At 53.5% G+C, this 14,972-nt stretch overlaps 1 protein-coding gene and 1 long non-coding RNA gene across 2 annotated transcripts in view; one reads left to right on the top strand and one right to left on the bottom strand.

Moving 5' to 3' along the window:
• Nucleotides 1–14,972, top strand: part of Xylt1 (xylosyltransferase 1) — a gene marked incomplete at its 5' end in the record, with an annotated part of 222,874 nt that overhangs the window by 131,629 nt on the left and 76,273 nt on the right. The gene's annotated exons all lie outside the window — the stretch shown is intronic.
• LOC125612329 lies at nucleotides 571–5,892 on the bottom strand. Its single transcript, XR_007342663.1, has 3 exons — nucleotides 5,640–5,892; nucleotides 3,658–3,736; nucleotides 571–1,275 (listed from the first exon to the last, which is right to left on the bottom strand). It is a non-coding gene; the product is annotated as an uncharacterized LOC125612329 (long non-coding RNA).

Below are 14,972 nucleotides of genomic sequence, written 5' to 3' on the forward strand. Positions count from 1 at the left end.
CGCAGAGGTGAGGGACATGGGTGGGGGGCAGGCTCTGCGTGTGAATCCTGACTGTCACTCACAAGCTAGGCATTGCGCTCCTCCAATCCCGCTTCTCCTTTGCAGTTAGCGGGAGGGGACAGCAGAACCCGCCTCTGATGAAACGTGTGCTCTGAGCGCCAGCCACACCCCACCCTTTGAAGGATCCCCACTGAATAGCTCTGTAAGCACTTCTTAGGTGAATGGTCACGGAATCCCTCAGGACAGAGGAGCGGCTGTCATTTAGGATCTTCGCTTGGCCCGGGAGGATCCAAAGCAGGTACCTGGCCTGTGGTCACCTGGCCAGCCAAGGGCAGAGCCAAGGTGAGGGCCAGGCTGCGGCACCGTAAGCACGCACTGCGTACCTGCATGATGCCGGCACTGTGTGTACGGGTGTCATCTAAAGCAAAGGTCCCAAAGCACCCACGGGGGCAGGGCCGGGCAGGAAGGCCTGGCACGGGCAGGTGACGGCTGGCCCTGTTGAGCGGCTGCCCTGGAAAGCACCAGACGCCCTCGCTGTGGAGATTCCAGGCCCAGGCTTGTCTGCCCTTCTGATGGTATTTATTTATTTATTTGTAAGAAACCTGAGTGTCTGGAGTCTCTTGCGTTAACTGACAGCTGATTTAACTGAAAACAAATAACAGCAAAACACCTTGTGAGCCCCCCCTACCCCCCCCCCCGGGAGCTGGGCGTTGAAGCTGGACATGGCTGCGAGCCACCTGGCAGGTCAGGCGCCCGCGGCTCCCTCCTTCCTCCTCTGGTTCTGCTGGGGCCTCCTGCCCGTCCTGCAGGCCCCCTGCGGTCATAGGCTGCTTCCTCCAGGCCCTGCTTGGGCTGCAGGCTGTCTTCTGGCAGAGGGTCAGTGTCCACCCTGCGTGGAAGCCCGTCCTCTGCCCGGAGCTCTGAGCGCCTGGAGGTCTCCCTGGGGCTGGCAGGGGGCAGGATGCCACTGAGCTGCTCCTGTTCTCCTTCCCTGGGAGCTGGGAGAGGCGCGTCAGAAGAGCCAGGGCCTCGCCAATCCACCTGCTTGCTGTCAACTGCGTTTACGAAGTGGCCGTGCTCTGCAGGTGCCAGGGGAGGCCAAGGGCCGGCAGAGCAAGGGGACAGGTAGAGACAGGAACCCTGACATGGCAGATGGCGGAATGGCAGGTACTGAAGCCACGTGCAGTGCCATAGAGGGGAGGAGCCGTGACCGAGAAGGTGCCCGGGAAAGCCGAATCGTCATTAGCTAAATCAGCAGGTGTGGGTACGATCCACCTGCCGAGAGGGAAGCCGGAGAGCACCGTCACCTTCATTACTGCCACCACCCCCCTTGGAAACCCCACCATCACCTGCACCACCATACCCCACCATCCCCCCTCCACCACCATCCCCACCTCCACCAACCCACCCCATCAGAACCCACCACTATTACCTCTCCCACCACCATCCTTGGCCATTGCCACCAAAGCCACTGTCACCCAGTCACCCCTGCACCCCTGAAAGCGCCCTCTAAGCCTTCTCTGTGTTTTCTGACTGGAGATTCAGAACCCTCCGACCCGGGTATGATCTACGCTCTCATTTAAAGGTGAGGATGTGGAGGGCTGCAGACTGAAGGTCCTCCCCAAGATCACACAGCTCCCTGGTGTGGCTCCAAATTCAAAGTCAGCTCCTGACGCCTGAGCCGGCACCTTAACCCTGCACCACAGGGCCGGCCAGCCAGCCAGGCTCTGCTACCCCCAGGGGAGAAGGGCCAAGTGTGCGGCACCACCAGCCCTCAGCGGACGCCCAGTGGACGTGCACTATTCTAGAATTACCAAGGCTCTGAAGGAGAATCCAAGCCTCTCCTGCAGCTTCCGGTGGCTGCTGAGATCCATGCCCCTCCACCCCCCACCAGCCTTGTTGTGTGGCCTTCCTGTGGCCTTCTTAGGAGACCACTGGGCATGGCCTTTGCAGCCCACCCTAATCCACAGGAGCTAATCTCAGTTTAACTGCTGACATCGGCAAAGACTCTTGCCAACTAAGGTCACATTCTGAATTCTGATCGGACATGAATTTGGGGGGACCCTATTCAACCCAGCACAGGCATACACAGATTTGGAATATCGCCCCTAAGGATCAGTATTCCCAGAGGCTTCTGGATAAACCAGAAGACTGAGCACATTGGACTGTATCCCCAGGCAAACAGCTGGCTGTAAAAGGGGTGGATCCTGTTGGGCAGGTGAGGGGCTCCTTCTGATTCACCTAGCCCCGGGGAGATTCCCCACAGCCCCGCTCAGCCGGCTTCTCTCAGTGACCTTAAATGGGCAGTGCTGGGAGCAGACTCCACCCTCTCTGGCCTCCACCCTCTCTGGCCTCCTGATGGCCTGAGAGAGAGCGCAGGTAGCCATTCCCCCCTGGTGTCTTCTGATGCTAGGCTTAACTGTGGTGATGTGCAACCAACCCAGGGAAACACAGCTGGGCTCCTAAGAGCAAGAAGGAGGCAAACCCTCCAGTAACCTGCAGGCTAGGACTCTCTGTATCAGCTCGTGGTACTTCCCTGGTTGGAGTTCAGGGGGCCCTTTGGCCATTGTCAATGTGTCAGTTCTGGAGTCCCACCCCGGAAGGCCTGGTGCCAGAGGTGACCAATGTCATCTTTTGAAACCACGCAGATCTGGATCTTTGAACTCTTGCTCTAGCCCTAACTAGCTGTGTGGCCTTAGACAAACCCCTTAACCTCTCTGACTCATAGCGTTCTCATCCTTAGAACTCTCTGCTTGGCCCAAGGGTTTCTGTGGCCAAATGGAATGTGTGAATTTCCTCAAACAGAGCCAGGTAGAAGGTGGGCACTCAATAAATGACAACCATCCCCAAGTTGTTGTCCTTTCTACTGTTAGTTGAGTTCTGGTCACCAGTCAGAGGGCATGGGCGGCCATCAGGGATGCGGAGGAGCAGAGTGGGCCGAGAGAAGGGAGATGAGGTCTCCTCCAATCAGAAGCCTGGCTGATGAGGACATGGGGGTTCGAGGTCACCCATTGGCTGTTTGAGACGGCAGCAGCCCCCTCCCCTGGGCCCAACCTCCATCAGTGTCCTGCGGTCATTTGGTATGCACCACCCCGTGCTGTAGGTGACACCTTATTAAACAAGGTTTGCTTGCGACCAGGCAAGTCACAATGAAGTCAGGAGTTAAGATACAGCTTCCCGCGTCGCCTAATTGGATTACAGAGATCCTGTGAGTGCGGTGATGCCCCAGGAAACGGGCCGGGGATTATGCCGTGATGACTTTCTTCTGTCGCCCTTCACTAATCCTGGCCATCGGGAGTCGCTGTCAATGAGGAGAGAAGCCGCCGGCAGGAGGTGACTCTCTCATTTGTGGCTGGGCCTCTCTGGTCTCGTCCCTGGCCTGGAGTCCAGGCCCGGATACAACAGCGTCAATGGACATCTCATATCTTGAGTTCCCACAGGCATCTCAGGGTCCCCGAAAGAACCCACCAGTTTTCCATCTCCAGATTCTTCTAGAACATCTTGGATGAGTTCTCCAGCTGGCCCAAGCCAGAAACTCAGGAATCTCCCTACTGTTCCTGTTCCCTTAAATCCACGGGGCCACCCTCCACTCTAACGGGACAGTCTCTGTCCTCCCTCTCCTCCTCCCCACCTTCCCGCGGCCCCCGGTGGACCTACCTTAATGCTCTCTCACAGGATTCCTTCAGCTCCCAGCTCCTCCTCTGGCCTCAGCTTCGGCTTCTTGTCTGTCTTTTCTCTAAAAAACAAAAGCAAGGCTTCAAGTATGAGCTAAAAACCAAACCCTGCGCATCTCCTGATGAGAACTCAGGGCCGTCCTAGGTTGCCAGGGGGGTTGGTCTCCCCTCCAGGGCCTGAGTGAACACTGCTAATCAGTTCCTGCCTGGTGTCCTGCTGACCCAGATCGGGAGGGAGATGTGCGCTGAGTTCACTGGGTTGGCAAGACAGAGGGAGCCTTGACGGTCTCGGGACCCCTGGTCCTCTGCCCGCTCCTGCCTGCCTGGCTCCTGCTGCTGCTCCCCCACCCCCACCATAGAATTCTCATCCCTGAGCTCCTGAGCCCTGGTGGCTCCTGTGACTCAGGCCACCACGCCTCTGCAAATGCAGTCTCTTCCAGTTGGAGTTCCCGTCCTCCCAGGGCTACCTGGGAAATTCTCACATTGCAGGTGCCATCTTCTCCACCAAGTCCCAAGATTGGGGGGGACATTTTCCCTTCAGCCCCCACCGCCCTGCACCCAGGCCTCATTCCACCAAGTGTCCCGTGGCATGGACTCTGGTGTGCGTGCCGGCCTGCCCTCTGGTTTTTCTAGCTGCCATGCTGGGGACAGGGACAGGCTTGTGCCCCTGTGCATCACCAGCACCTGTCACAGCTCAGCTGTGCTCAGTGACTGTTTATATCAAGCGACTGAACAAATGGCACCCGAGACTCAGAGCAATGAAGTCATCGGCTCAGGCCGCTCAGTGGTGGACCCAACCTGTCAAAGTTAGTGACCCCCAGGGACATTTGGCCATGTTTGGAGACTTTGGGGCTGTCACAATTGAAAGGAGGGTACTCCTGGCCACTCGTGGATAGAGTCCAGGGATGATGTTGTATATCAGTTAATCAGTTTTGTTTGTTTGTCATTGTGACCCAAATAAGAGCAACTCAGAGGAGGAAATGTTATGTGGGCTCACGGTGACAGTTCAGGGTCGGCCACCATTGCACTGGGCCCAAGTGAGGCCAGACATCATGGCTGAAGGGCATGACAGGGGACTGCTTCTCTGCTCATGGTGGCCAGGAGGCAGAGATTGGGGAAGGGATCACAGGGAAGATGAGCCCTTCCAGGGCATCACCCAGTGACCCACCTCCTACAGCCACGCCCGCCCCCTGCCTACAGGTGCCACCCATCAGTCCACTCAAACTCTGATGCGCTGATTAGATTCCAACTCACATAGTCCCATTGCGTCACCTCCAAACATTCCTACATTGTCACAGGAGCTCTGGGGGGACACCTCATACCCAAACCACAACAACATCTTCCAAGGTTCAGGACACTTCGTTTCCAACAGAGGATTATCCAGCCCAGAGTGCCGATAGAGTCAGCCTGCCAAGGGGAGCCACCGGCCCCTCAGCTTTTGTGCACAACTGTGACCTTGAACGCCCCCTGTGTGGGCTGTGTGCCTTTTAACTTCTTATTAGTGTAATTGCTGAGGGTCACAGGCTGCACAGACGCAGTCTGTGTTGAGACTCTCTGAGAGCCAGGCATCCTGATGTCCCTTTCTTCCAAATCTTAGGACTCCATAATTAAAGGAAGGCAACTCCACCCAGACAGCTCTTGGTGCTAGCCATGTCTCCAGCCTCTCTTGTCCCTGAGGGGTCACTTTGCAACCCACTGCCTTGTGCAGACTTCTAGCAGCTGCCATGAAGACATGCAGATTCCTTTCTTCCCTTTCTTTTAGCAGATGTTCTCAGGAGCAAGGTAAATAAGTAATTTAGATAAATCCAGAGAACTCGTGATGTGAATCCGCAGAACCCATGCAAAGTCGACAGAGGGTTAACAGCACCCGATCCGTTTTCATCAAGAAAGTTTGAACTTTGGTCCCAGCCTGCAACTTAGCTGTGATATTACATTATTTATTATTCATGGGGCATTGTAACTTACCACAGACTCTGAGTAATCTTTTTAAGCCTGCCAAAAGAACCGGTGTTAATTGCTTACACTGGAACATATTTGCTGTTGGAAATGTCACACCATAATTATATCCCATTTCCCTGTCTGACAAGTAATATACTAAAAGAAAATTGGGTTTCTTATTTTCTTCCGCTTCTTCCTGTGATGTGTAAAGCCATTCTGGGAACCCTTCAGGCAGCAGGCAGGTGGCAAGAATCTGGACTTGTCAGAAAAACTTTCCAGGCTGTCAGGGATGCAAATAAGCAGCCCCTGCCTGGCGGACTTTGCACCCTGGGCCTGGGTGTGCGCGCTCAGGGCCTGTGTTTGATTTAGTGTCTGTTTTCACCATCTTGAAAACTCTTGGTTAATTCTTAGCAAAGCATCGCACCTTTTCATTGATAATGGGCCCTGAAAATTCTCTAGTTGACCCTGCAAAGGAAGCAGGGATGGGCGGGCTCTAGGTGTTCCTTCTGATGATACATTCAGAGATCCAGGGGACTGGTTCGAAGACCCCCGTGGATACCGAACTCCAAGGACACCAAGGCCCTGAAGTACCAAGGTGCATGCACTATTTGCATATAACCTACCCATATCCTCCCTGCGCTTTAGATCCCCTCTCTAGATGACCTGTAATACCCACTACCCTGTAGGGCCATGTCAGTTGTTTTTATACTGTCTTGTGTATGCAATAATAACAAGGGGGGGGGGGAGTCTGTGTATATTCAGTACAATTTTTGTTCAAATATTTTCATCCTGCGGTTGGTTGAGGATGGAAATGAAGGACCCACTACGTGCGTGGGCGCATGCGTGCGTGTGCAAACCTGCGCCTCTGCGTTTCCTAAGAATCGCCGGCCTGTGAGGTCACGCAGGGCTTAACATCTAATCAGACGGCTCTTTCTGGAAGGCTAGCACTCGGTATAGGGCTGGCCGAGCGTCTCTTAAACTGGGGTTTGCTAAGCGCCAAGTCCAGTGGCCACTTGGTCCGTAAGTCAAGTTCCACTGGAGCACAGCAGCGCCCGTTTGCTTTGCCTGCATCTGAAGCTGCTCGCTCACTGCGCCCACACAGCGTAGGAGGGAGTGTGCAAGAGTTCACGCAGGAGGCGTGCAGGTCAAGCCCTGGGGACCTGCTCGTCACTCACGCTTGCATTTGATTGGCTCACGCGAGCCACTTGGCTGGACCTAACTGCAAAGGATGCCGGGAAGTGGGTGCTAATGAGCGCCAAGGAGCCGGCAGAAGGGGCCTTGATGAAGAGCCTCAGCCGCTCCGCTTGCTCCACTGCTCCGGGAAGACTCGACTCTCTCCCTGTGCAGTTATTTCCAGCCCAGCCCGAGTCCCCTGGCCACTTGGAAGTACACGTGACTGCGTGCCTATGCTCCTGCAAAGGGGTCACCTTCCCTGATGCTGAGCGCACGTCTCCAGGACTCAGTGCGCTGCTAAGGCGGCCGCGTGTCTGACAGGGATATGGGGCACAGGGGAAGCGGGGTTAGTAATTTAGTTGTCACTGGCTGACAGGTTAGTCTTAGAATCTGCTCCCTGCAATTCAAGGCTTGCGAGAGAGAAGACGGAGAGGGGCACTTAACAAATGCCAGCCTTTCTGCCCTGGCATCGCTGCCTGCAGCTGACCCTGTGCGGCTGAGGCGCGTCTCTGGATGATTCCGTCAGCGCCTCTTCCCACTCACTCCTGGGGGTCGTCACCCACCTTCCAGGGTAAGTTTTCTTAGTGGTGGTCCACAGAGAGTGGCCCTCATGGTCTCTAGGCGCCTCTGCAAACTCTGCTCGGACTCGGTCTCAAGGGAGGGGCCCTGGGGTCTGCGTTTTGAGTTAGCTGCCCAGTGAATCTTCTAGAGAAACACTGGTTTCTAATCAGAATATTACAACCTCTGCACGTGACGTTTTGAGCCCGTTTATGCCTTGTCCTGTGCAAAGTAAGATTAGCTGCATCCCTGGCTTCCACCTTCTGGATGCCAGTGGCACTTTTTCCTCCACTTGTGGCGACCAAAACTATCTCCAGACTTTGCAGATGTCCCCAGGGTAGGAGGGAGAAGTGCTGGCTTAGGGGATAGTGCTGGTTCTGGGGCATGCACTGTAAATGATCCTCAAGAGTTCCATGTTCTCTCTGCTGTTATAGTCTCACACGCATCTGGGTGGCGTCCTGTGACTTGGTCTCCCTATTTGGGGACATGAATGGAAGTGGATGGTCACTTCCTGGCCCAGCAATTTGTTGGGTAAATTCATCACCTCAATCCTGGTCCCTTCTGTGCACTGTAAGAGAAGGACTCTGGCTTGTGAAATGGTGGAGTTGAAGTGGAAGTAGCTTGGGTCCTCAAGTCACCTCCTAAAGGAAAGTGCTACAAGAGAGCTTCCAGAACATCCCAGGAGTTCTGCGTCAAGCCACTGTGAGTTGAGGGACTCTGTGTTATTGCAGCAGAATCTAGCATTGCCCTGACTAATCCTGGATTTTAGTTCTCCAAGCTGGGCATAAGACACAGCCACCTTCCTTTCCTTATGGGCCACTCAAGCCACGTTCTTAAAACATTAGAGGCAAGATGGAGTGGTGTCTTGTCCACGACTCTCTGCTCAAGTACATTGAATCTGAAATCAGATCCACCTGGATTCAAATCCCAGCCCTGCCACTAGCTGCGTGATCTCGATTATGCTACATAACCTCTCTCAGTCTCAATTCTTTCCTTCTCTATAAAATGAGGATACTGATGGCACCCGTACCATAGCATTTGTGAGAGTATTAAATGGAAAGAAATCCAACCAACCAAACACCCAAATTCTTGGCGCCATGCCTAGCGGGTAGTAAGTGCTTAACAAAATGCTGGCCTTTGTCAATATTATATTTCTGGCAGCTCCGTGTACACATTTTCTTGGGTCAGCATCTTTCAGATTCCTGTTTCCTTCCAATCAATCACCTTCCTGTTCTCTATTGACTCAAGAACCAGGTTCTGTTAATATAGAAAAGGAGGGTGGAGGCGAGTGGACGGAGGCCAGGACCCCCAAGAAGCCAGGAAACAGTATGGATTGGAGGTATGACTACCCCCAAATCAAGGACACAGTGATTGTGCTACCAGGAGACTGTGGTGGTGACTTGCAAGGGGTGCCCTATGGCCCGCTCATTCCACATCTACCCCCTCCATGCCTGCCAGGGGACAGAGATCAAAAGGACAGGCAGGCCATGTGGTCTTTTCCACATATTTGAATACCATGTTATCTGAACATGGCAAAAGCCTCTTCCCACCCAGGTGACATTACTATCGGAACTGGAGAGATAAACAAGTGATCATATCTGACCAGGCCAAGAGCCACTGGACGAGCATCAAAAGTGGACAGATAGTGGCCCTCGTCCCCTAGTTTCTCCAGATTGCCTCTATCCCCTGCCACCCACCACTCGTATCGAGAACGCCTGGGTGACCAGGCCCGGGTGACAGCTTGCTCAACTTTCAATTGTGCTCGTATTTTTTTTCTAAATGGTAATTTCAATAAATCCTACCCACTGATGCATTGTTTAACCAAATGTCATTTCTCTGCCTTTCTCATTTAAGTATCATCTGTTAGGTTTACACATTGGTACACCCATGAAATTAACATTACACGTGTTTCCTGGAGGAGCTAGCTAAATTTAATTTAATTGAAGTTGTTTTCGCTGTCAGTGGCCTTCCGAAGCCCCCGTAGCCTGGCTCCTGCGTCCTGGAAGGTTCACCCCATCCTGTCTGAATAGCCGGGACTCCCCTCCAACTGCGAGTCCAGGGGCCAGCCCAGGTTTAAGATGCGTGCCCTGGGCCAGTTCATTTATGGGCGTTCTTATTAAGAAAAGGAAAATTCTCAGAGGCTGCGGTTAAATGCCTCTTCCACGCCGTGGCTGGTCTCCCAGGCTGGGATGGCGGGTGGCTCATGTTGGAGGATGGCTTCATCCCAACTCCGTGGCAGAGAGTGGAACATTTCTTACCGTGAAGGAGAAGACAGAGAGTTCCTTCCTTCCACTTTCCCCCAGAGACTCAGGGAGACGGACGGTGCCGGCTGGTCCAGGGCCGACCCACCAATGTGGGTCAGCAGCCAGCAGCATTTGGTAATGATTTCTCAGGTACTGGTACGCCTGTCCCTCTGCTGAGCACTGCCACTCCCCAGCGCCGTCTGCAGGTGCAGCCGCCCATTTGGGAGGCACTGAGGTGACCGTCTTTGAAGGCATTCGAGAAAGAACGGAACAGCTGTTCATGATCTACTCGGTATGTTTTTGTCATTATACGACAGAATTTTCCAAAATGCACAAAAGCGTCAAAGAGAAGTAAAAATCCAAAGGGAAGGTCTTCCTCCCTCCTCTAGTGACACCCTCCCTACCCGGAGCCCTCTTCCTCGGGGTCCGGATCTCAGCTTCATGGTGGCTTCGTCACATCCCCTGGGCCCATCTCCCTGGCCCCTGGCAGCCAGAGCTGTTTCTTCTTTGCAGCCAGTACCTTTGGTGGAACGAGTGTGTCTGTTGTCCACCCTCTGTCCCCACAGGACAGTAAGCTCCTTGAGGTCAGATTCAACAGGGGTCTCGCTCAGTTCTGCCTGGCGGTACGTGTGTGTCTCATGAAGTGACCGCTGGACACTCTGATGTCTGAGGTTCTTTTTCGTTTGCTTTTTGACTTCATGCACCTGGTTCTGTGTGTGAAGTTTTCTCGGAGAAATCAAGAAAGGACCGGAAAGACTGAGGCGTGAAGCTGGCAGTTCAGGACAGAGCTCCTCCGAGGCTTGGTCTTGGCACCTGCAGCTACCTCAAGTGCTGAGGCCTCCAGTCTGTGTGTCAGAGCCTAGCTGAGGGCACGGCCAGGTGACACCGAGCCGGAGCAGTGGTCTATCAGGGTCCCTTGTGCCCACGGCCGAGAACCTTCACGCACTGTGTCCAATGTCCATTCCTCCAATAGGAATGTCCTCAGGATGTCCCCGGTGCCCCTGCATTGTCCCCAGACACCCCCCCCCCAAGCCCCAGGGGGGCAAAAGTAAAGAGAACTCTTCCTGCCCTCTGGAAGCAAATCCGGTCACTGCACTGGGTGGACTGTACTGTCCTTGCTGTTGAAATAAACCGAAGCGCTCTTTAGCAGCAGGCGGGGCCCGAGGAGCAGTGAGCCCTGGACGCAGAACATTCTAGAATCAGGCTGCCTGGATGAAATGCAAACCCTGTACTTCCTACCTGTGTGGCCTTGGGCAAATGACCCTCCTCCCTCTCTGCCTCAGTTTCCCTGTTCGTAAAATGGACATGACGCCAGGACTTAGTTCTTAGATTTGCTGCAAGGATCGAGTGAGACGAAGCATGGGCAGGGCTTGACCCAGTGACCATGCGCCCGGGTGAGCCTTTATGATGACTCCCGTCTGCATTACGTGAGGTGATGCCATTAACATGACAAATGGGTACCAATTTGGGGAAGCGTCCCTTTTTAAGAAGCACGCACCTGCAGAGCGTACTTACGGTTTACGATCAGGAGGCAGCGTTAATGGCCCATAACGTGATTACGATAAGGATTTTTATTAGGAAAATTCCCACCAATTTGGCATTAATTAATGTACTGTTAACTATAGAGTGTTGCTCACTGAGTCCTTGGAGAGTCAGAGAAAATAAACCTCTTGTCAAAACCCTCACCCCGAGAAGTAAATAAGAGTTGTTCCCTCCTCGAGAGGCCCCGTTTGTAATAAAAATAGATGAGTTGCGGCATTTTTCTGTGGTGGTATTTATTGAGCCTAAGAGTCCCTTCAAGGGAGGAGAACGGAGGAGAGATGGAAACACCCAGCGACGGGAAGCTTCCCAGGAGGCACCTGCAAAGGGCCACCTCCGGGTCAGAAGGCATGGGGTGTGACAGAAGCCAGAAGGCCTAATGAGCTGAGCCTCAGAGCTCGAGAGGACATGGAGGCCAGGCGTGGTGGCCCACGCCTGTCACACCAGCAGCTCAGGAGGCTGGGGCAGGAGGAGCGTGCGTTCAAAGCCAGCCTCAGTAAAAGCCAGGCACTAAGCAACTCAGTGCGACCCTGTCTCTAAATAAAATACAAAATAGGGCTGGGGATGTGGCTCCGCCCACCCCCTACCTATCCCCTGCTGGGCACCAATGCATCCCACACCAACCACTGGGATATCTAAGTGCATCCTGCCTGCAATCCCCTTCTCCTCTGTGGGTGATAAGCCTGTCACAAGGGCTCGTCTCCTTCTCTCGTTGCAGTCCTTAAAGTGGTACCCAAGCCCCTGCAGGATGCCATGCATCTGTCCAATCCTGCCTCATATGGCGCTTCCTCTTGGCCTCTCTGATCCAGCCACACTGGTCTTCCTCTGATCTCCCGTGCTCTTGACCATCACATGCTGGTCTTCTGCTTGGGGGTTCTCCCCCTCTTCTCTTGCCCAGTGAACTCATCACTTGACCTGCAGATTGTCCCCAGGAGGATGATGCTTGGCACCTTGAGCACTGTGCTAGGCTGCTAGGGCGGCCACAAGACATCACACACCAGGGCACTTGAGCCACAGACATGTATTGCCTGGCCTCTCGGAGAGCTGTGCATCCAAGGTCAGGGTGGCAGCATGGCCTGGGTTCTGGTGAGCACCTCTTCCTGGCTTACAGAGGGCTGCCCTGTTGTCCTCCCACGGTGGAGAGAAAGCCAGCCCTCCAGTGTCTCTTCTCACAAAGATGCCGATCCACCAACCCAGACCTCCACCCTTGTCTCTTCTTTAAAGGGCGCTTGAGCCGTGCGGGAACAAGTCCAGCAGGTACTATCATTGCTAAAGGAGAAGTTATCCGGCACCGAGAAGCAGAAGGAAGGCTTCAATGACACCAGATTACACTGTGGTTCACGGAAAGGGTGACGGGAGGCACAGGGTGGGAAATGAGATCAGAAAGGGAGAAGAGAAAGTGCAGTTACCCACATGTCACCATTTAGGGGAAGAGTCATGATGCCACCATTTCATTTTCTCACATCGTGTATCGATCCTGCAGAGGTTTGTGTGTTTATGATCTGTCTTCCCTTTCTGGAGAGTCTGCTGCTTCTAAGGGAAGGCTCTTGAGGACGCCCACGGCTCTCATTCCCAATCCCAGAGCAGTGCCCGCCTGGTGTATCACTGACGCTCTTTTTGCAATTGCTACTGCAAAATAATTAACTGCCCCTAACTTTGTGACGTGAAACACCACCATCTTTTCATGTTTGTGGATTCGGTGGATCAGGAGTTTAGAAAGCACACATAGGAGCTGGGAAAATGCCCAAAGAGCCTGAGGCTCTGAGACTCTATTCTCTATGAGGTCCTTTTCCTAACCCATGATTCCATACACTCCTCTCCATGAGGGAGGGATCCATATTTACCCTTATTTTATTAATGATGATCTAGAATCTTTGAGGGGGTCATCTAACTTGCCCAAGCGCCCAAGCTAGAGGGGGAAGAGCCATGGTTTTCACCCAGTTATATGCACTCTCCAAGCCAATCTTCTCCCGTCTGGCTGCCCATGTGGCCAGAAGTGAGGTCGGCCATCTTGGCAGGGAACCTCCTGCCTCCAGGGCAATGAATGTTTCTCAAGCAACAACCAAACTCGTCCTCTAGAAGGTGTAGGGAAGCATGAGAGATGAAGGGCTATTTGGGGGATGAGGGATGCTAAATGCCCCAAAGTGTGTGGGACAGCCCCAGCTGCCCAAGAATGGTCTCTCCCCAAATGCCAACAGTCCCTGTCGAATGTCACCACCTGAGAAGGGGAAAAATGTGTGAAATATTAACCTGTGCCCAAACCACCTAGAAGGTGCTCAAATACAATAAGAACTCTTGTTTCCTTGTGTGGCTTAGCACAGGGGGTAAACACCCCCCATTTGGTGACTGACAAAAGGAGATTTGAACCCCAATTTCACCACTTACTCGCTGGCCAGATCAGGTGACCACCCTGAGTCTCAATTTCCTTATCTATAAAATGGGAATAAGCAGAAGTCATCCCTCAAAGATCTGCTCTAAGGATAAAAATGAAATATGTTTTTTTTTTTTTAATGCCGGGCGTGTTGTCACATTGCCATTATCATAATAGCTCTTTCATCCTTGGTGTGTGGAAAAGGTCACACCAGCAGGATGGACAGGGGCTTGCAGGCCACAGCACGGCGTTCCCAGAGATGATCTGTAACCGGCCAAGTGACTGGGACTCAGTGAATTGCGGCGAAATGTACCATACGCCATCAATATCTATCCCACCAGTTTCCATTTATTGAGCCGTACATCATTAGAATATCCCTGTGCTCTCGACAATAAAATCAATAAGACAGTTCAGCCATGGGCTGTGGTTTAATAACTCCAGACTTGAGTGGCGGGGGGTGGGGGGATCAGGGAGCAGAGAACGTCCTGAGCGCCGGGTCGGGGATGCAGGGAGACATTTCTTGAGTGGGAGAGAATAACGAGGGAGCCCCCCACCCCCACCCCCGGCCTCTGGAGCAGGAGCCGGGAGGCCAGAGTGGGATTCTCAGCTCCCACTGTGGGTCGCCCCCTCTGGGGGAGGTCTGGAAATCACCAGAGCCAGCACCTACCAAGCACAGCCAGCGTCGCTTTGTGACACCCGCTTACAACATCAGTTGATTCCCCCTGGTCTGGGCGTCACAGAGTGTATTTAAACCCAGGTGGCTGCAATGTCATATGGGACCATTGTCACACTGAAGTCCATCCTAGACCTAAACGGCGTTAGCAGCTCTGGACTTTAAGAACTGGCAGGGGGTGGGGCCCAAGCAGGGTTATCTCTTACTTTTTTTAGCAGGGGAAGGTACTGGGGATTGAACTCAGGGCCACTCGACCACTGAGCCACACCCCCAGCCCTGTTTTGTATTTTATTTAGAGACAGGGTCTCACTGAGTTGCTTAGCGCCTCGCCGTTGCTGAGGCTGGCTTTGAACTCACGATCCTTCTGCCTCAGCCTCCAGAGCTGCTGAGCCACTGCGCCAGGCTCAGTGAATGGGGACACTTTGGGTTTTGTCATCACTGGAGACCAGGGATGCTGCTAAATGTCCTGCTGTGACCAGGAATTATCTGGCCCCAAATATCAATGGAGCCGAGGTTGAGAAACTGATACCACTGTAGACGGTGGTTTAAGAAGCCATTTGGACAGAGAAGGAGACATTTTGGTTCCAGGTGAGCTTCTTACCAGAGCCTGGATGAAAATAAGGGGACCGGATTCAGCTTGGAGGGCCCAGTACGTGAAGTCAGAACAGACCGAAGTCAGAACAGATTGTAAGCTGATCTCTTCGCCGTCTCCTGGCTCTGTGACCTTGGGCATGTTCCTCACCCTCTCTGAGCCTGGAACAATTATCTGTAAATGAGGATAATTTTCATGTGCAGTATTGCCC

Source organism: Marmota marmota, unplaced genomic scaffold (assembly GCF_001458135.2).
Source record: "Marmota marmota marmota unplaced genomic scaffold, marMar, whole genome shotgun sequence".
Classification (NCBI taxonomy): Eukaryota; Metazoa; Chordata; class Mammalia; order Rodentia; family Sciuridae; genus Marmota; species Marmota marmota.